Source organism: Berghia stephanieae, chromosome 4 (assembly GCF_034508935.2).
Source record: "Berghia stephanieae isolate SIO BIC M18660-M18661 chromosome 4, UCSD_Bste_1.3, whole genome shotgun sequence".
In the NCBI taxonomy this organism is placed as follows: Eukaryota; Metazoa; Mollusca; class Gastropoda; order Nudibranchia; family Aeolidiidae; genus Berghia; species Berghia stephanieae.
In genome coordinates, this window is record NC_088363.1 from 44,725,674 (window position 1) to 44,748,173 (window position 22,500).

The 22,500-nt window shown below is 36.2% G+C and overlaps 1 protein-coding gene across 4 annotated transcripts in view; it reads right to left on the bottom strand.

The window, feature by feature from the left end:
* LOC144970649 (zeta-sarcoglycan-like) overlaps positions 1-17,641 on the bottom strand; it is a 47,183-nt gene extending 29,542 nt beyond the window's left edge. The window contains exons 1-2 of one of the 4 annotated variants that reach the window (XM_078910483.1): positions 17,579-17,641; positions 9,149-9,529 (exon numbers count right to left, since the gene is read on the bottom strand). The gene's annotated coding sequence lies outside the window, so the exon portion shown is untranslated. Of the gene's footprint in view, positions 1-9,148; positions 9,530-17,374; positions 17,537-17,578 lie in introns of those variants that run through there. The other 3 variants (XM_078910485.1, XM_078910484.1, XM_078910486.1) reach the window with 3 other exon arrangements.
* Between the last annotated feature and the right edge of the window lie 4,859 nt (positions 17,642-22,500).

Here is a 22,500-nt window from a genome sequence, read left to right on the forward strand (position 1 = left end):
TAATTACAGGTCATCCGTGTTGATATCATATACATTGCAATATGTAATGGGAGCCCGTTTGATCGGTAATCAGGAAGTATGAGGTTCGAGCCCAGTCGTGAAAAAAAATCTAATCTATTTTTTTCGTGATGATTTTTTGTTGTTGTTTTGTTTTGTATTTTTTCTTACTGCTGTATTATTGTTTTGATTGTCATTGAAATGAACTTTTCCAAATCTCGTCAACTGTTGAACTTTCTCCCGATAGCCCATGGATTTCTATAATATACAGATGAAACGTTGATGGTTGACGATTGATTTACAAAGATCTGAGACAGCCACTTGATTGCAATACATTTGCATTGCTTTACATTCTGGCGCTTCAAATTTTAACCATTTCCTTACCAGCCATTTTCAGAATTTTCCCCAAAATTTTACACCCACCCAACACAAAAATAGTTTTTTCTTACTCATATAGAAAAGCAACAAATACAGTCTATGCATATATAATATTGATCAGCAAAATGAACACTACAACACAGTGTCACGTTTTATAGCTAAAATAAAACATTTTTCTTTAAATTGTGTGGTTGACAAAAGAAATCTTAATGTGACGATTTTCCTATGGTTGGTAAGGAGAGGATTAATTATTCCTTTTCAGTGCCTGCTTCAAGTTTTACTCTCAGGCAAAGGAAGTTTGGCGATGTCAATTTCCAATTCTGCTATAGATACTTTAAAATATCGCAAGCACGAAAAGGACAAATATCAAAGTGATAAATTAAAAGGGAGCAGCCATTGGTGTAATATAAAAATTCTGAATAGGTGTGTATAAGACAGTGCCGGGCAAAGCAGAAACAAAACAACAAATTAATCAGAAAACACTTTAAAAATCAGCCATATCTCAGTAATTCCAGCGATAATATGTGGACCAGTTCCCTAGAGCACCTCATTAATGAAACAAATAAAATAAAAACAAATAAGATTTGCCTTTATTCATCAGAAGAGAAATTTTACATTTTAATACTAAGCTGCTAGAAGGCCGATAAGACGTGCGGACGTGCGGAATACTTTTCTGCCGTTTGTTTGGATTCTATTTTATGTATACATATTGTTTTCAATGCTTTGTCATTAGCTGAAGAGGCATTTTCTTTAGCTCAAAACCTTCCGTGTTTTGTATTTTGTTCTTATTGCAAGCAATTATAATATTCATTTTGATTCATAAAATTAGACTTTAAGGTCTTTCTCCAAAAAGATGTAAGATAACTCCAAGTATCAACCTCAATGCAGCGCTGCAAAGGGAGCAATGGGGGTTAAGTTTCTTGCTAAAGTATGCACTTGAATGAAAGTTCGACAGCGTGGGGCTCGAACTTAGTATCTCCGAGTGTAAGTGTAATGTTTAATCAACTGGTGGACCGGACTGGAGCTGGGGGAGGGAGGGGGTGGTAAAACAAACATAATATCGACTACGCCCAGGATCGATCTCGGTCCCTTTGAGTATGTAGCGAGATCTTCTTATCTCCCAACTGAGCTATCGGGACCCACCTCACTCCCTAGTGGATATTGCGCTATACAATATCTCAAGTTGCTCTTTTTTTTTTGTTTACTTGTCTGATTAGTTTACAATGACGTAGCTTACTCACACCATGACTATTCTTAACCTGCCATGAAATGTAAGAACTAATGAAGTTCACCTGAAGTGGTTCCCATTACACCTGCCCTCTCTCTCTCTCTCTCTCTCTCTCTCTCTCTCTCTCACACACACACACACACACACACACTCTCTCTCTCTCTCTCTGTACCTCTCCCTACCTGCTTTCTATACATAATGCATTATCTCGGCTCTCCATTCACACTGAAAATCTAGACAACTAATCGGTAGAGTAAGTAGAACGGGAAGGAGAGATGGAAATTGAAAGAGTAGGAGAGATATCGTTTATTTCCCTTTTCCAAACTTAATTAATTGCATTATTTCCTTTTTTTTCTTCATTATTTGGCCCCTTTTTATATCTTCTTTATTTACTTTTTCTCATTCTGTACTTTTTGAAGCACTTAGACTGTTGGGGAGGCCCCAGTAGCTCAGTTGGTAGAGCACTCGCTTCACAAGCAAAAACACCGAGATCGATCCCGAGTGAAGTCGAGATTTTATTTTCTGACTCTCCTGTTCACCCAACATTGTTTGGATGGCTGGATCTGTTAGACCTGACGGAAAGTACTTTGCGATAAACTAACATCTTATATAAGGGATAGCGGTGAATTGCTGTTATCCGTTTCACGCTATATGAACCGAGATAAACGCCAGCTCCATGGGCCTAATGGAATTTGAATGTGGCAGCCATTGTTGATGTTTAGGCTTAAATAGTCTGATAATTTCCGCTTGAAGCTGTCTAAATCTGTAGTGTTCACACATGATTCGGAAGGACGTTCCGATTTTTGACAGTGCGTGATGCAAAGGAATTCTTGAGATCATTTAAATTTGCAGCTTGTTGTTTTAGTGTTTTTGAGTGGGGTTTTCTTAGAATGCATGAATTTCGTTGCATGTCTAGTTGCTCTGGTGAAAAGGTCGTCAGTCTGTTTGTAATTTTGAACATAAGATTTAATAGTTGTTCTTTCCGCCTGTTTTCTAAGTGATACCATCTAAGCTGTGTGATCATTTCTGAAGCGCTACTATAGGGGCTGTAGTAATTGCAGACAAATCTTGCAGTGCTGCGCTGGACAGCTTCAATTGCGTTTATGTCAGATTGTAGGCGTGGGTCCCAAACTGTACTCGAGTAGTCTAATATTGATCTCACGAGTGTAATGAAGGCGGTTTCTTTCAGGTTTGCATAACAGTGTTTTATGTTCCTTTTAATGAACCATAGCGCGGAATTTGCTTTATTTGTAATTTTGCTTATGTGTGCTTGCCATTTTAGTTCTTCTTGTATAATTATGCCTAAATATGGATTTTCTGTAACTCGGTCCAGAGTGTGATTGTTAGTGCGTAGTTGGATCTAAGAGGTGTTTTCCTGTTGGATGTCTCCATCTTGCCGCATTTTGTTTCACTGAAACGCATGGTGTCTGCTCATTGTTCGAGATTTTGCAAGTCTGCTTGCAGTTGGTGATTTGATGTGTCTGAAGAGAAGACAGTCACCCGCAAAGAGCCTTGTTGGAGATATTTCAGCTTGGGGAAGGTCATGTACGTGACAGAGGAAGAGAATTGGACCAAGAACTGTCCGTTGTGTTACACCCGAGTCAACTTCACAGGACGACGACGATGTAGCTTCGACGATAACTTACGGTGTTCTTTGTGTCAGAAATGATGTAAGCCACTTGTGGATATTACATTTTATACTTTTTTATTATAGAGTTTTTTTTGTGTGGGACTGTGTCAAAAGCTTTGCTAAAATCTATGATGTTCACGTCAGTTTGTCTTTTGTGGTTAAAAAATATATATTATAGGACATAATAGTAGTAAATATAATGATGTGAATGCGGTAGTGATGGTGGTAGATGTAGTAGAAGTTGTAGTATTAGTAGCAGTAATAGTAGTAGTAGTAGTAGTAGTAGTAGTAGTAGTAGTAGTAGTAGTAGTAGTAGTGGTAGTAGTAGAAGGAGTAGTAGTGGTAGTAGTAGAAGGAGTAGTAGTAGTAGTAGTAGAAGTAGTAGTAGTATTAGTAGTAGTAGTTTAGTAGTAGTAGTAGTAGTAGTAGTAGTAGTAGTAGTAGTAATAGTAGTAGTAGTAGTAGTAGTAGTAGTAATAGTAGTAGTAGTAGTAGTAGTAGTAGTAGTAGTAGTAGTAGTAGCAGTAGCAGTAGCAGAAGTAGCAGTAGGATCAGTAGTAGTATTGTGGGAGTAGAAGTAGTAGTTTAGTAGTAGTAGTAGTAGTAGTAGTAGTAGTAGTAGTAGTAGTGGTAGTAGTAGAAGGAATAGTAGTAGTAGTAGTAGTAGTAGTAGTAGTAGTAGTAGTAGTAGTAGTAGTGGTAGTAGTTTAGTAGTAGTAGTAGTAGTAGTAGTAGTAGTAGTAGTAGTAGTAGTAGTAGTAGTAGTGGTAGTAATAGTAGTAGTAATAGTAGTAGTAGTAGTAGTATAGTAGTAGTAGTATAGTAGTAGTAGTAGCAGTAGCAGAAGTAGCAGTAGGATCAGTAGTAGTGTTGTGGGAGTAGTAGTAGTAGTTATAGTAGTAGTAGTAGTAGTATAGTAGTAGTAGTAGTAGTAGTAGTAGTAGTAGTTAGTAGTAGTAGTGGTAGTAATAGTAGTAGTAATAGTAGTAGTAGTAGTAGTAGTAGTAGTAGTAGTAGTAGTAGTAGTAGTAGTAGTAGTAGTAGCAGTAGCAGTAGCAGTAGCAGAAGTAGCAGTAGGTCAGTAGTAGTGTTGTGGAGTAGTAGTAGTAGTTTAGTAGTAGTAGTAGTAGTAGTAGTAGTAGTAGTAGTAGTAGTAGTAGTAGTAGTAGTAGTGGTAGTAGTAGTAGTAGTAATAGTAGTAGTAGTAGTAGTAGTAGTAGTAGTAGTAGTAGTAGTAGTAGTAGTAGTAGCAGTAGCAGTAGCAGAAGTAGCAGTAGGATCAGTAGTAGTATTGTGGGAGTAGAAGTGGTCGAAGGAGGAGCACGAGGAGGAGGAGGCACAGGTGTAAGATAAAAATCTGAGGAGGTGTGCATGAAAAAGTACCTACCAGGCAGAGAGAAAGTAAAATACACGAACAAATACCCCCCCCCCCCCCCCCCCCTCCCCCAATCCCTTTCAAATATAATCAGCCTGCCTCGACTGGGCAGACAAGGAAGGCTGAATTTTTACATTTTTCTATGTTGGTATTCTCATAATTTTTTATTTATTTGTCTTTCTGCTTAGTCTGACACATCTTCTCAGACTTTTAGTTCTTCAGAAAAAAAAAAAAACAATCGATACGAGATGAGCAAAATAACAATCCAGAAATCTTAACTTCCAGTAGCAGCATTAAGAACAACAATAAACATAAGAAAAACAACACACAGAAACCACAGCTGCAGCTATAACATTTTCATGATGATGATGATGATGATGATGATGATGATGATGATGATGATCATCATCATCATCATCATCATCATCATCATCATCATCATCATCATCATCAACAACAACAACAACAACAACTGGAACTATAAAAATATCATCAAAATCAACAATAACAACATCAACAACAACAAAAATAAAGACAAACACCGCATCTGTAATTATAACAACATCATCATTATCAACAATAACAACACAAATAACAACAACAACCACAACCGCAATTGCAGCTATAACAACATCATCATTATCAACAACAACAACAACAACAAATCATCAACATCAACAACAAAAGCAATCTGAAGAATAAAGCCAGAGAGACAGAAATCCAAGTTGAAGCTAATGTGAAACATCGTTAAACTAATTAAAATGCCGTTTTCTCGTCGTCATGGAAAATGGGAAAAGGAGAGATTGTGTGTGTGCGTGGGGGGGGGGGGGGGGGTTGTAAAATAAACGTTTTTGGTGATGGGTAGATATAGATAAAGTGCAATGGGGTTTCGAGCAACGTTTTACCCCTTAATTTTATCATCCTCATTATACAAGAGAAACAAAAGTAAGAAAAGCGAACCCGAGTCGTTTTTGTTGAAGGGTAGACATGAATTACTAAACGTTTTCCCGTCATTGAAAAATTGAGGCCAGGAAGGGGAGAGGGGTGGGGGGGGGGGGGGTGTGTGAAAAATGAACGTTTATGGTGATGGGTAGATATAGATAAGGTGCAATGTGGATTCAAGCAAAGTTTTACCTCTTATTATTACCCCTCATTATACAAAAGGAACAAAAGAAGGAAAACGAACCCGAGTCGTTTTTGTTGGTGGGTAGACAGTAATTACTATAATTAAAATGTCGTTTTCTCATCATGGAAAGAGTGAGGCGGGGGTTGGGGAGGGGAGGGGTGAGGGGTGGGGGTGGGGGGTGCATGTAGTTTAGTGATAGGTAGATATAGATAAGATGCAATGGGTAATCATGTACGGTTTTAACATTTTACATGCGAGCTCCAACCTTACTCGGATAGGCCATCGCAATATTTTACCAAGAGAAGAAAAAGAAAAAGGAATCCGAGTCGTTTTTGTTGATGTTACATTATTATTACTATTAATATTATGATGATGATTGTTATCATTATTATATTATTATTATTATTATCATTTATTATCTATTATTATTATTATTTTATTATTATTATTATTATTATTATTATTATTATTATTATTATTATTATTATTATTATTATTATTATTATATTATTATTATTATTATTATTATTATTATTATTATTATTATTATTATTATTATTATTATATTATTTTATTTTATTATTATTATTATATCATCATCATCATCATCATCATCATCATCATCATCATCATCATCATCATTTTATTGTTATTATTATTATTATTATTATTATTATTATTATTATTATTATTATTATTATTATTACTATTGTTGTTGTTGGCTATCCCTTATTATTGATTTTACTTACGACTTGATTTATTAATTGGAAATATTATTTTCATGTATGAGTTATATTATTGGCAATTGTCTAAAAATAAACTTTTGAGTTGAACTGAATTGAATTGTAATGAGGAACCAGACATGTTTTTAACTATTTACATAAAGGATTCAATTTTACTTCAACCTGACCTCATTATATCTTATCAAGAGAAAAATCGCCAGTTACATACTGTTCTCTTGTTTAAGGGAGTGAATCTACCACCTAAATTTCTAAATCTGGGTAAACAATCGTGAACTCCGATATTTTAAACTAAAAATGAACTACAGAGCACGTTCAATGAAAATGCAATATAATATCGAAAACAAATAATCTTGGTATCCGTGGAAACGCCTGCGAACAAGCGCGATCTTGGATTTATATATATGCAAATTTTAAATCCCTGAGGCTTTTTTATTTATCAAAATATTTTCACCAAAATTTGTCTTTAGGACAAGAATAATAAGTATTTTAAGCAAACATAGTCACTATTTTATATCTAGCTTACAGGAAAAAAATATGAGAAATTTTTTTTTGTTTTAATATCATAATATAGCAAATTCACATATTCCCCCGTGCCCCAAGGAAAAGAAATCTTTTTTCTTTACTTTTTGTTAGCTAATGTAAACTCTGCTTCTAATTCAAAAGGTTAAATAAAATGCTTTGAAAACAAGGACTGAAAGTTTGAAGCTTTTATCTTTAAAAATGACTGAGTCTCATTGATTTAAATGTTAAAAATTTCAAGAAATGAGATAAATGGATTTCAAAAATATAAATTGCATCATTTTCCCTATCCGCCCTTGTTTATAAATTATATATTTTATTTTTTGCATTTTTGAAATAGTTGTATGATCTTAAATTAATTGCTAAAAAATAAAAAAGAGAAATGATTAAAGATAACAATTACTATAAAAACTAACCAAAAAAAAAGGCTCAAAGTATCGATATTTTCACAAAAGTCTGACCCACAGATCCCCTTAAGACTATAAGATCTACAGTTATAGCCAAAGTGTAACAGGTCTGGGATTAATAACATCAAATCTAATTTAGGTCTGTAGGTTTAATTATTGAGAGTAGAGAAAGTAGAGCGAACGGAAGGACAGTAGATGAGAATAAAAAGGATTTCTTTTTGGTCTTAAATCACACAAGCTGTTCAGTCAACCAATTAACTACTGTACAATGGAAAGACACGTATTTTGCCGTTGTTTTTAAAAACACAGTATATGCAATGTAAACCAAATAGCACATACCGTGTTCTTTAATAAAACTGCAGTATTTAAACATTTGGCGAGAAAACTCATTCTTCAAATATCGAATTAAATGACCCTCAATTGGTAAAAGCTCTCAGACCTGGGACCTCGCGTGAGGGTAATTTAAATCGTTCGATATTTGAATAAATGAAAACAAATTCTTAAATGTGCGGCTATGTGGTCTTGTGGTATGACACTGGCTTTCGGATCGGAAGGTCCTGGGTTCGAGCCTCGCTCGGCGCATAGTTGTGTCCTTGGAACAGGCTCTTTATTCACATTCTCCCACCGTACTCAGGTGTAAAATGAGTACCTGGTCGTTAACAGCTTTGTCTCTGTCGCAAAAAAAAATTGGAATATCGCCTAACAGGCGTCATGTGTCGTTCTCATGTTACGTATTGCTGTTAGTCAGGGACCCTTTGTAAAGCGCTTTGAGCACTTTTAGTGGATATTTCGCTATATAAAAGCTCAAGTTTTTTGTTGTTGTTGTTGGTTTTTTTTTTTTTTTTTTGGTAAATACCTGTCATCCCAGAGTACGGCAGTTAACTGGTTAACTGAACGGCTCTTGGGAATTCAGCCCCAAAAAATCAGCCTTTTTTTTCTCATCTCCTCCTTTAATCGGCTCTTCTTCCTCTACTCCCAATTTAATTCATTTGCTGTTCTTCCCCTGCGTCATAAAAAGCAAATATTTCCTCATAGTTGGATACCATTGTCAATTCGCATTGAAACAAAATTGTTTTGTTTCCTTAAAGCGAGCGTCTTTAATGCGTTTTAAAACGTTTTCCGTTGTCTGAAAATCTTATACCGGTAGGTTGTGGTACGTGTAAGGGAATTAGTTGGGAAGTTTATTTTTGATTTAATGGTTTTACTGCGCTTTCCACACACTTCAAATGATTTAAAGAACAATAAAATAATTATCAACTTTGTCCACAATTTTGTTCGAGCTAAATAAAAAAGCTATCTAGCTTCATTTCTTTGTGTTGTGCTTGTCTCATTTATTTCAACGTCTCAACGTGCATTCAGAAAAGAAAAAAATATGCCGACCCTAACATAACTACGTTTTGATGCTAGGTATAAATAAACATTGCTTAAGTTGGCATGGGGGTCCCGATAGCTCAGTCGGTAGAGCATTCACTTCACAAGCAAAGGGACAAGAACGATCCCTGGTGCAGTCGAGATTTTATTTTGACCCCCAAGTCCATCCAGCAGTGTTTATAGGTAGCTGGGTCTGTGAGATCTGGCGGAAAGTACTTAACAAGCAATTGCTTTTTGTCTGTTTCACGATAGAGAAACCGGAATAAACTCCGACTCCATTGGCCTCGAACCCAGGAAGGACTACTTTTTATTTTTATAGTAGGCATAACCTTCATGAATTGGAAAAAAAAAAGAAAGAAGAGAAAACGACTCACCTGCAATCCTTAAAGTCCAGGAGAAAAAAAAATATCCAAAGACTGTTGAAGACAGAATTTCACAATGTTGTGTTTTGCGACACGCCCTACCTAAATTTTTTGTCTCTGTATTGCTCGGATTTTAAATAAAAATTGTTCAAGATGTTTTAAACACAATCAATGCCAACATGCTTCGGTAGATAATAATCTTTGTTTTTTTGGGTTTTTTTTTACAGTGTGTCCTCAGTCTTAAGTTTTGTCTCCAACACACATTCTCGAACACGTAATAGACATTATTATAATATTGTTGTAATCTTCACACCGTTTACAACAAATTCAACTTCTTTTATCATGTCTGCCGTAATATAAAAAAGACTCCTTTTTCGAACGGTTTTAATTTAACTATGATTTAAAAATTCGTAATAAAGACACTCATTAATTATCTGCCATAATATAATATTATGATTTAAGTCACCAATACGATAATATTTTATTGAATTTTTTTTTCTTGTTACAGAAAAAAATAACTTTTACTCCTTAACGTCACTCATTATGCTTTGCCATTAAAAAAAAGAGCTCTAATAGAGCGCAATAATCCACTTAAAGTACTCAAAACGCTATACAGAGGATCACTGGCCAACAGCAACACGTAACACCTAGAACGACACAATACGCCGCCTGCTGGGCGATATTAGTTTGTTGTTCGACAGAAACAATCCTGTTAACGGCCAGTTACTCCTTTTACACCGAGTACGATGTGAGAATGTGAGTAAAGAGCATTTTGCGCCGAGCGAGGCTCGAACCCAGGATCTTCTGATTCAAAAGCGAGTGTCATACCACAAGATCACATTATAGTATAGTTAGCCGCACAATCGCGATTGCCGGTCCCTCTTTCCTGCTACTCGAACAACGAACATCATAAATTCTACTTCTCATTAGCGTCAGGAATATAATAAAATCTACACGAAAACATCTTTAAAACTACCTTAACCCTCTCCTTACCACCCGCAGCAAAATCGTAACATTTGTTACGACACAGTACATATATACATTTTAAAAAATTCAGATTTATTTTGTACATCACTAACTTTGAAGAATGATCTTTGTTTAATTAATAAGAACATAAGGTTGTTTTGTAGGGAGCTTGTTTGTGTTTAAAAAGGCAATTTTTCTGTTGGGTAAGCCTGCCATTTTGGGAGAAAACTGAAAATAATCGGTAAGGAGAGAGAGAATTTTGCTACTTTTCATAATTGGAAAAAATGTATTAAACTATCCAACTATCATTAACATGTAAAAACTAAAAACATTAACTTTGATACTACGCCTATAATTTGTCTCAGAAAAATGTAATAAATAGGCATGGGGTAAAAGTAACCCGGGTAAACTACGGATATAGTCGGTGTTAGGGTTGAGTGAGTTAACGTCCTGACCGTGGCACGCATCCAAAACGTCGGGTGCGATTCCTACTCATTCATCTCTCTACACATCATCATCATTATTATTATTATTCCGTCAGATTGCGATAGGCAGGACCGCCAAAAGGCCGAGAGAGCCTTCCCCTACTGGAAAGAAGGCGGTTTCCACTAGAATTACTGGGTCGAGTAACAGTATAGATAGAATGCGCTTGGCCATGGAGTTCACAACATTGCCATCCGGAAGTATAACGGACCAACACACAAACTCTGTGTAACCATGAATATTTATAGTCTGGTTAATACAGTTTAGTGAGAACAACTCACAAACGCGGATGGCAAAAACAATAACAAAGGCCTGAGTGACGTCATCTGCATACTATCTATAGCTAGTTCGAAGATGACGTTGCTCAGGTCTTTGTTATTGTTTTTTTTTGCCATCCGCGTTTATGAGTAATGCTCACTGAACTGTATTAACCCGACTTTAAACGTTCATGGATACACACAGTTTTGTGTGTTAGTCCGTTATACTTCCGGATGGCAATGTTATGAGCTTCTTAGCCAAGCGCATACTATCTATATATACGTGTCTTGCGAGCACTGATTCTGCTCGAATTTTAAACAAGAAGGAATGAAGTTGACGTCACTCCGTGTGTAACCTTGAACGTTTATAGTCTGATTGATAACATTTTGTGAGAGCTAATCACTAACAAGCTGTCTAAAAATAATAACAAAAATGCTGAGTGACGTCACCTTCGTTCCTTCTATTGGATTTAGACCGCCAATTGGGCGATTAGATCTCATCAAATTCTCTATTAACATTTAAAAGCTAAACGTTAGAATTTTATGCAGTGGTACTTGCAGGCAGTCAGAGCAAGTGAGTATTTTATCTAAACGTATCGTACCAAACGTGAATACTAAGCTGCTAGAAATAAAATTTAATGTAACAGTTTCAAACAAGAATAAAATATTAAACACCGAACTTTTCGGGTTAAAATCCCTTCTTCAGCCAACAATAAAAACGAATAAAAAAATAATACAGTACTCTCTCAATTCAACCATGCCGAATTCCAACACGATCTGCAATACGGCACTCTGGAGCTGAGTGACCGAATTTTATCTATTGATGCTGTGCGTTTAGCTAAAATACTCATAACTTCCGCCAGCCGGATTTACGTACCAACACACATACCTGTGTAACCTTGAACGTATATAGTTTATAGTCTAATTGATAGAATTTAGTGAGACCTAATCATACAAAATGGCGGGCTAAAAAACATTAACAAAGAGATGAGTGACGTCAATTTCCTTCCTTCTATATGATACGTCATTACCTTCCTTGCGTATCGGATTTCGGCATGCCCGTATTCTAACACGCTCCTTGACTTCTTTCGAGAGCATGCTGGAATCCAGCGAGTACTGCACTTCATGTAAAAGCCCAGAAAGTCTATTTAGATCTTACATGAGATGTTCCAATATTACACTGCCTGGTTATATCCCGAAGAAGGGTTTTGAGCCCGAAACGTCCCGTGTTAAGTTTTTTTTTCATCTTCTTCTTGCTGTTACATTCATTAATTGTTCAGGTTTAGTTTATATATAATAAACTGCTCACATCACTATCTACCTTTATATCGTATGGCCGGGCTCGCTCGAGGATACAACGTTTGTATGTCGTATGACAGGTGATATCGTTATAAAAGATAATGTTATAAAAAGATAAACAAACCGGGAGTGTTTTTGTTATACAAGGAGTCATAACAAGGGTGATAGCAGTAGCTGGAACCGTTTTATACGATGAAAAAAAACAACCTATTTCTAACACAATCAACAATCCACTGGAATGTTCATAACCATTGACCGCGCGCGGCATCCATCCTATAGATAGAATGCGCTTGGCCAAGGAGTTCACAACATTGCCATCCGGAAGTATAACGGACCAACACACAAACTCTGTGTAACCATGAACTTTTATAGTCTGGTTAATACAGTTTAGTGAGAACGACTCACAAACGCGGATGGCAAAAACAATAAAAAAGGCCTGAGTGACGTCATCTTCGAACTATCTATAGATAGAACGAAGTTGACGTCAATCGGGTCTTTGTTATTGTTTTTTGCCATCCACGTTTATGAATAATTCTCACTAAACTGCATTATCCAGAGTATAAAAGTTCATGGTTCCACAGAGTTTTGTGTGTTGGTCCGTTATACTATCGGATGGCAATGTTGTGAGCTTCTTAGCCAAACGCATACTATCTATAGAAGGAACGAAATTGACGCCACTCAGCTCTTTTTTTAAAATTGTTTTTAGACAGAGATTTTAATGATTAGTTCTCACTATATTATAGTAATCAGACTATAAACGTTCAACGTTACATACAATTTTGTGGGTTGGTACGTTATATCCTGCTGATGGATGTTGTGATCTTTTATACCTAAACGCATAGCATCATTATACAATAATTGGAAAGTTCGTATTACTAGACCACAGCATCTATCCTATCCACAGAAAAGCAATTGACTGTAACCGCCACTTTCACAAGTCAGTCTACATACTTTATTTCAAGAGCATCTAATTTAAATAGAGCAATATCCATTAACTCTTTCCTTACCGATCATTTTCAGTATTTTCCCCAAAATAACAGGATTATCCAGTAGAAAAATAGATTTTTAAACTCTCAAGCTCTCTACAAAATAACTTTATGTTCTTAGTAATTGGATTCAGTAGTCTGATGTCACGCCACCCCGCAACGGCGGTCATCTTGGTTCTAAACAAAGAAAATCATTACTTTTTATTCTTCATGCTGACTAGAACTTTTCATATGCCTTGTGATCAGAATGTGTAAAAGTCAAAATATGATCAAATTTATGGGGTTTTTTTCCTCTGGATACGCTTTTATGTTCGCCGGAGAAATATTTCATACGGCGTCCGCCATTGTTCCGATAGTTTCGAGCCAGTGTTACTAAGTTACCATGGGTCGTTAGGAAGGAAGTGACGTTACGACTGTTGAAGAGTATTTAACACATGTCATTCTTCAAAGTTTGTGATGTACAAAATAAATCTGAACAAGAAAAACGTATAATATTGTGTCGTAACAAATGTGACGATTTTGCTGCAGGTGGTAAGGCGAGGGTTAAACGTGCTCAAACCGCTTTACAAGGGCCCCTTAGTCAACAGCAACAGATTTAACAGGTAGGAAGAGACATGACGACCGTTAGGCTATAATATTACAATTTATCCGACAGAGACAACGTTATTAAAAGCCAGATAATCATTTTACACCTGAATACGGTGAGAGAATGTGAGTAAAGAGCCTTTTTAAAGGACTCAACAATGCGCCGCTAGCTCAGCGCTGGACTCGAACCCTGGGCCTTTCGATCTGGAAGCGAGTCTCATACTACAGGACCACATCGATACCTGGATAACCTTTGATGAGCTCCACCACTGTAAAAGACGAATGATATATTGTTACACGAGAACAAAATTTTTACTAACAGACGAAAGAATGCAATTTTATTTTTTTAATTTATTTTTTTTTGCAGAATGCCAAAAAGCATTGTATATTTTGCCATTTTTTTTTACAGAAAATATTCACTCCACAATTCGAAAGTTTTCCACTGACCTAAAGCTTGTCGTAAATACTCAAACCTGAGACTTCTCGAGAGCAATCCTTCACATTACTTCACAAAGCCGTCAATCTGGTTTTTAGGTGATATATTTATGTCTTTTGAAAAAAATTAATTTGTTATTGGCTGAAGAAGGATTTTGAGCCCGACTCGTTCCGTGTTTGGTATTTTGCTCTTTTTTGAATCTGGTATAGATAGAATGCGCTTGGCTAAGAAGCTCACAACATTGCCATCCGGACGGATCATGGACCAAAACGTAACCATGAATTGTTATAGTGTGATTAATACGGTTTAGTGAGAAGCACTCGTAAACGTGGATGACAAAAAAAAAACAATAACAAAGACCTGAATGACGTCATCTTCGTTCTATCTACATTCGTTTTTTGTGTGTGTATTACTGGATATAGATAGTATGCAGATGACGTCACTCAGGCCTTTGTTATTGTTTTTGCCATCCGCGTTTGTGAGTTTTTCTCACTAAACTGTATTAACCAGACTATAAAAGTTCATGGTTACACAGAGTTTGTGTGTTGGTCCGTTATACTTCCGGATGGCAATGTTGTGAACTCCTTGGCCAACCGCATTCTATCTATATAAAGTGTCAGTTTTCTTGTTACAATTATATGAATAAAATTTGTAAAAGATTATTTATCAATGCATACAGCAGAATAGCAATCAAGTTTTGTTTGATATTATTATAGCTGTAGTATTGGAACAGGTTTTTGTGGTAACTGCCAAAAATATAACTGCCAAGTTACGTAATAAAATTAGTTTTCATTGATAGCAGCACCACTTGAACCCGTTCTTGAACTTGAGTTTGTTGATAAACAAATTGGTCTATCTGGCAATACAAATTATAATCAATGGTGTCTCTGAATCAACAGCTTGAAAACTTAATTGATTAACTAGAGGATAAATTAGTGATGAAGGTTGGTTTGATGTTCATGAAATTGGTTAGGGAAGAGATTTCTTCCGTCCTTTAAAACGTGAGCTTTTATATAACGCAATATCCACTAAACGTGCTCAAAAGGTCCCTGACCAACAGTAACGTGTATTGTAGATTGGGCGGGACATGACGCCAGTTCGGCGTTATTATAATTTTTTTTCCGACACAGACAACGGACAGGTACTCATTTTAAACCCGAGTACGATTAGAAAATGTGAGTAAAGAGCCATTTCCAAGGACTCAACTATGTGCCGAGCGAGGCTCGAACCCAAGACTATCCGATCCGAAAGCGAGTGTCATACCACTAGACCACATAGCCGTACTTTTTAATGTATGAATTAGGTATTAAAGAGCTTTGAGAACGTTTAGTGGATATTGCTATACAGAAATGCTCAAGTTGTTTTTAGTTGTTTTTTTAAATGATCGTCTTGTGAACCGTGGATCATTTAAACTATAATTAGAATAGATCAGTGGGTAGAGCACTCGCTTCTTACCCAAAGGGACCGATACCGATACCGGATACAATTGAGATTTTTTTTTCTGAGCCCCCCCCCCCCCCCCCCCCCCCCCATCCCCTACACCCACCCCAACCCCCTTGTCCACCCAGCGAAGTACTTGGCAATAGACTGCAGTCCTATCCAAAGGGTAGCAAAATAGTTATTGTCTCTTTCATTTCAGGACAAAATCGTTTACTTATTTTCAAGTCTGATAAACTACAATTACAATAAATGCATTTTCAATTGATCAGAGTTCGGGATGTGACTTGTCAAAAATCACTAATATCTTATTTGAATTCTAGGATTAAAGAAATTTTGCCACTCTGCGCAATGATAACCCTAATTCATCGATATCAATGCTGCTCGATATAGAAGCATACTCACATCATCAGCTCGCCAGATTAAACGTAAATTCACAAAAACAAAATAATAACATTGTTTAAAAAATCCTTTTATTCATCCCACAGGGGAAATTTGTCTCGAGGGTCTATTCCAAGGGAAAACTGGAATAACCCAGGCGTCAGCCGCAATGCAGCGCCGTATATTGAACTAGGGCAAGATGACTTGCTCAAGGCCACACAGCTCAGCGACGGGTGATCAAACTCGGTACCTTTCGGGTACGAAGCACAGACCGTGCCGCTGAGCCACGCTGCCCCGTAGTTGTAAACTAAAACGATTAGTCTGTTTGACAGGCTATATTATAATATTTTTAATGAAAACTAATAAACTCAACTGGCGGTCTAAAAACCAAACCAAAGAGCAAAGTGAGGTCAGCTAAGAAGCTGTCATAGATAGAATGCGCTTGGCTAAGAAGCTCACAACATTGCCATCCGATAGTATAACGGACCAACACACAAAACTCTGTGTGACCATGAACTTTTATACTCCGGATAATACAGTTCAGTGAGAATTACTCATAATCGCGGATGGCAAAAAACAATAACAAAGTCCCGAGTGACGTCACTTCCTTCTACCTATATTATAATATTTTAGTGAAAACTAATAAACTCAACTGGCGGTCTAAAACATAACCAAAGAGCAAAGTGAGGTCAGCTAAGAAGCTCACAACATTGCCATCCGGTAGTATAACGGACCAACACACAAAACCCTGTGTGACCATGAACTTTTATAGTCTGGATAATACAGTTTAGTGAGAATTACTCATAAACGCGGATGGCAAAAAAACAAAAAAAAAAAAAAAAAAAAAACAATAACAAAGACCCGAGTGACGTCAACGTCGTTCTATCTATAGGAGTTTAAAAAAAAAAAACAAAAAAAAAAAAAAAAAAACAACAAACAAACCAGCCAATTTTGCTGGCAAAATGAAGAAAAAAGCTCTTTGTCAATGTACAGTAAAACTGTGAGCTTGTAACTGAATAGAACTCTAGTAGGTGAGCAGACCTCTTCAGCTTCAAAACTCAAAACAAAGAGTTCAGCCCTGAAGTACTTCAATGTGTTTTAACAACCCAATTAGCCTGCCACACTTTGAAAAAAAAAAGTATTAATAATTTTGGCCAGAAAACTCGTCTTTCAAATGTAGATTGATTAAAATGACCTTCATCTTGTCAAAAACTCTCAAACCTGAGACTTCAAACTTCAAAGGAATATTTAAAGGAAGTCAACAATTTGAGAATTTTTGGCAAGATCAGGTTCACTATTATCGCTCGATATTTGATAGATTAGTTTTCTGGCCAAAATTTTCAATACGTGTTTTCTTTTCTTCTTCTTTTTCAGTACGGCAGTAGTAATATATAGATAAACTTAATACCTGGTAATTTGGACCAATGAAGCGCGATTTGTGAAACTTAGTTAAAATCCGCACACACACAACGGACGAATTTATTATATTTCACAATATAAACAACAACGTGATCACTGGCTTCTATTGTTTCATTATTATTGAAACACACTTGCAACACACATGCACTACACATCACTATAAAGAATAACAAATAATAATCCATTGACTCACAACAAAGCCTCTTCCAGCCCGTTTGAACTAGCGTCTTTTAACACACCTACACTCAGAATATCCAAAAAGCCAACTAACCTTTAGAGAGTACTGTGGCAGAACGTTCTATTGTTAGAAAGCCAAATTAATTTATGTTTCTTACACCAATTCAGTGAGGAAAAAAACCTCAAAGAAAAGACAAGCAAATATTTAAGAGACAGGTCATACACGTCAATTCAATACCACAATAATGAATAATCTTGTTTATGGCAAGGCAAATAATAGATAATATTATTGGTACATTTTCAAGTTGGCCGCAAAAACAATCAATCTGACAACCCCATTCGTTAGATCAAAGGAGGGACGGGGGTAACGAAGAGTTAGAACTGTGACGCCAGACCGGAGTGAGCATGCACGTGTGTTCGTGAGTGAGTAAGTGAGTGAAAGGGGTGCGTGTGAGTGGATTTATAACGTCTGTTGTGTACATTGAGCGTCTTCTGGCATTTACAAGAGTGTCTGGATGAATCGCAGACCTATAATATGCGCTCTATTCATTTAGTTATCGCATGTCCAGTACACAATTTATGTACAATGAAGCAAGATTTTCTCAAAAACGAAAATCACGAGTTCACGGGAATCTCTAAAATCGTCCTTTTCCAGTTTAAAAACAAAACAAAAAACAAAAAAGAAAAAAAAAACAGTAGTATTCCAGAGTCCTTAGGCATATGACGCTGAAGTTTATACTGGTTTCTGTAGCGTGAAAAAGGACAATAACAATGGGGGTAATCTATATTCATGTTTTCGTCCAACTAAGTCATCAGTCACATGATTTGTTGCTGTCCAACGATTGGATATATCTTAACAAATGTAAACACGCTGCTTTGTTTATGAAAGTTGTAAACATAACCATGTGTCAAGCTGAATAAAATGACCACATCGTGATGTTAGATACTTAAAAACCTGTGAACACTTTTAACTATGTGGGTCACTTTGAGTACATTTTGCAATGTGACCAATGACCTCAGGCACATGGAAAGTTAATATAGATCATGTCCATTGCTTGCTACGATAACCTAACGCAAGGTACTTCCTGCCAGATATAACAGACCCTGTCACCCAATCACTGATGGGTAGATGCGGAGATGGGGGGGGGGGGGGGGGGGGGGGGGGGGGGGGGTCAGAAAAAAATCTCGACTGCACCCGGGATCGATCTCGGTGTCCCTTTGCTTGTGAATCGAGTGCTCTACCAACTGAGCTAGAGAAAGCCCTTTTCCAGGTAAAAAAAAACAACTTTAATTCTGCATCAAATACAGGAAGATTTGAGATGTTAGAATATTATTATATAATGAAGAGAGGGAAGAGCTTATTATTATTTTTTTTTTCTAAATGAACGTTTTGGGCAGACTCTTGTCAGTATTACAATGAACATTGAAATATAGAAATGGGAGGACGGTCTCCAGCGGCGTGGCGTATTGACGGCATATGGTGTTGCCATGATAAGAAGAAGAAAAAAAATTCTAAAACAGTGAACACGGTTAAGAGGAGAGAGCACATGTTAAAAACTCTCTTTTTTGGAAGGGTGGGGGGGGGGGGGAGGGTCGATGGTTTCTACGAGTGGACAAAACTCACAAAAACAAATAATTCATGAAAACAACAAGCCACAACGCTAAGATACAAGTCCCGTATGAAAAGGTCTTTGTAATTATTCTTTGTCCACCATTTAAAGGATTGGTTTTGGTCGATAATGCAATCAATATGTGATAAATGTAAATCAAAAGAGAAAAATAAACCTATGACAGAAATTACTTACTTTTAGTACTTGTAAAGAAAATCTGCACGGCGATGTTTCATCTCTGCAAATCTTTTTATAATGTGTTTATTGAAATCTGGAATGGCATCTATTTCAGCTTTGTGAATTGACAGAATCATTAACGAATTTAACCGCTCCTGTTTCATTGAATTTCGCAAGAAATTTTTCACTCTTTTAAGGGTGCTAAAACAACGTTCAGGAGGTTAAGAAATACGATGGAAGTGGTTAAGGTCACTATAGCCTATAGATGTCCATGATTTGCCAGTGTTTGTTGTATCTGTAAAAAGTAGACAATAAAAACAAAAGAAACGTATTTTTTCTTAACTAACTGTGAGCCTTCATGCCTGTCATACCATGTCACTGAAAAAGAGCGTTTTCGAGATTTCCACACCTGTGTTAATTCAAAATCAGTTGGTTGGTGAGGAACTAGTCTTTTTATTTCTAATTTGTCATCTAGTGTCAATCTCCCAAACGGTCGGTGAAGTAAAGAGTCAACTTGATTCATTGCAATTCATTGTTTAACAAAACAAAACTTCAAAGTGTATCTCAAATAATGGAAATCAGTGGACTACGATTAATGATTGCACAAATAAAAGGTAGATTCAGATCTTAAAGCATCACAAAGAAAAAATCACTCCACTTAAGTGCTTAAAAAATCTAAAAACACACCAAAGTATAACTGTTGACAATCTTCGCTTTCTTTCTCTGACTGACACAAATACACACGCACAACAAACAAACAACACACACACACACACACAAATAAACACTCATACACACGTAACCATCAACTCGGCACTACAAGCAAGAAAAATGTTGGTAAATTCGTCCACAATGGTTCGTTGCAAAGAATTACTTTATTCAATAATCGTGAAAAAGAGTTGGGGGTGGGGGGGGGGGGGGGGGGATTTTGATATGTCATATTTTTAAGTTTTATTTTGTCTTTCTTTGCTGCTTACAAAAAAACTTGACAATGATCAGTGTTTTTGACAGTTAATGTAATATTTTGGATGGCCGAAGTTACCCTAATTTGGCGCATCCCCCGTCCAACGGTGGAGCTCTCAGATCCTGGCACAAGTCGAGGGGTTTTCCGCTATTTGAAGATAGTATAATTCGACCCAGTTTCTCGCTCGATCAGCTGTAGCGATACTAAAGGATAGAGCATTAACTGGAGCTCGGATTGCTTTGCACCACGGTGTTTGATTTAGTCACTCATTCGCACAGGATGTCACCAACACACGAGTCGGCGCAGTGCGTGATTCGGAATCTTGAATAGAGTGGAGACTAAAAAGGCAGTATGTTGTTGGCGAGTTGGCGAAAGACAGTGGAGTTAAAATTTCTCTGTTTCATTTTTAATTAAATTATGCTGTTAATGATTTTTAAAAGATTGGTACGGTGCCTGGCACCATTCGATCCAATGGCCCCACGCCACTGACGGTCTCCAAGAAAAGCCGATGGAAACAATTGAATGTAATTATTTGTCAATTGTTAGTTCTTCTTGTATTGTTATACCTTTAAGGTAGACAGAGATGGATAGATAGTTTAAAATGAGCTTTTATATGGCGCTATATACACCATAATACTACTCAAAGCGCATCACAAAATGTCCCAAGCAAAACACATTAAAGGTAGGACAAAACATGAAGTGTATTAGATGCTTTTACAATTTTTTTAGCTGTTGGCTTGGGACCCCTTGTAAAGATCTTTGAGCCCGTGTAATGGCTACTAAGCTATCAATGTCACGTTTGTCAGTGAGAGATACAATAGAGAGATAAAGAATGAGAAAGACTGAAAGACAGAAAGAAAGAAACTAAAATAGAGAGAGAGAGAGAGAGAGAGAGAGAGAGATTGAGAGAGAGAGAGAGAGAGAGAGAGAGAGAGAGAGAGCGGTTCTAAATCTTAGACAGTAGTAAAGACGTTAGCACACCCGCCAAATCTTAAACGTAGATTTATTGCTCGAGATAAACACGTAATGAAACTAGAGAACCGTTTAAAAGACAGAAATCGTTCATCGTAAACCCTTGAAAAAAGCTTTTAAATCGACTTTATGATTTCCCATTACTTTCTGTTTCCCATTGAGTAAAATCTGATGCAATTTTAAACATTGTAACACTGTTCGAGAAGAATCTAAAATACAAGAGAGGTATCTTATTAACATTTTATATATATAATATAATATATATATATATATATATATATATATATATATATATATATATATATATACATTTATTTATTTGTCTATCTATCTATGTATTTCTATATTGTTTGATTTAGTTATTTATTTATTTATCTATTTTCTTTTATTTATTTGATTATTCAATCAATGCTTTATTTCTATAATTCTCGTGCAAAGTTGTTGAAATATTTAACCATACGCCATCCTCTGTTAAGATTGCATCTGTGTTTTATCTATCTATCTATCTATCTATCTATCTATCTATCTATCTATCTATCTATCTATTATTTTTTAAAATATTTACCACAATGTTTGAGACAGTCTACATTAATTCGCTCCATTACTACATGTCGAGCACTTTTCGTACCATATTTGTATCAAACACGATTCAATATCTATCTATCTATCTATCTATCTATCTATCTATCTATCTATCTATCTATCTATCTATCTATCTATCTATCTATCTATCTATCTATCTATCTATCTATCTATCTATCTATCTATAAATTATGAAAACAAAAACCAAGAAATAATAGTGCTCAAATTTTTGATAAAATGGGCTATTTATAACATATTTCAAGTATAACAAGCTTCAACAGTCGTGACATAACTTCCCATGTAATGACGCATAGTAACTTGGCAACTGGTTCTAAATGATTGGGAAAATGGCGGACGCCCTTATGAAATTCTTCTCCAACGGGCATAAACGTGTATCCAGAGGAGAAAAACATTATAAATCTGATCATGTTTTGACATTTATACATTCTGACCACATGACATGTAAAAAAGTTCTATCCAGCACGAACGATAAAAAGGACCTATTTTCTTTGTTTAGAAGCAAGCGGCTCGGTGCTGCGCGGATGTGACATCAGACTATTGAATCCTATTATGATCAACTTTTACAAGATTGTTTCGAGCATACGCTCTCATCAGGAAGCGAAAGTGAAAGTA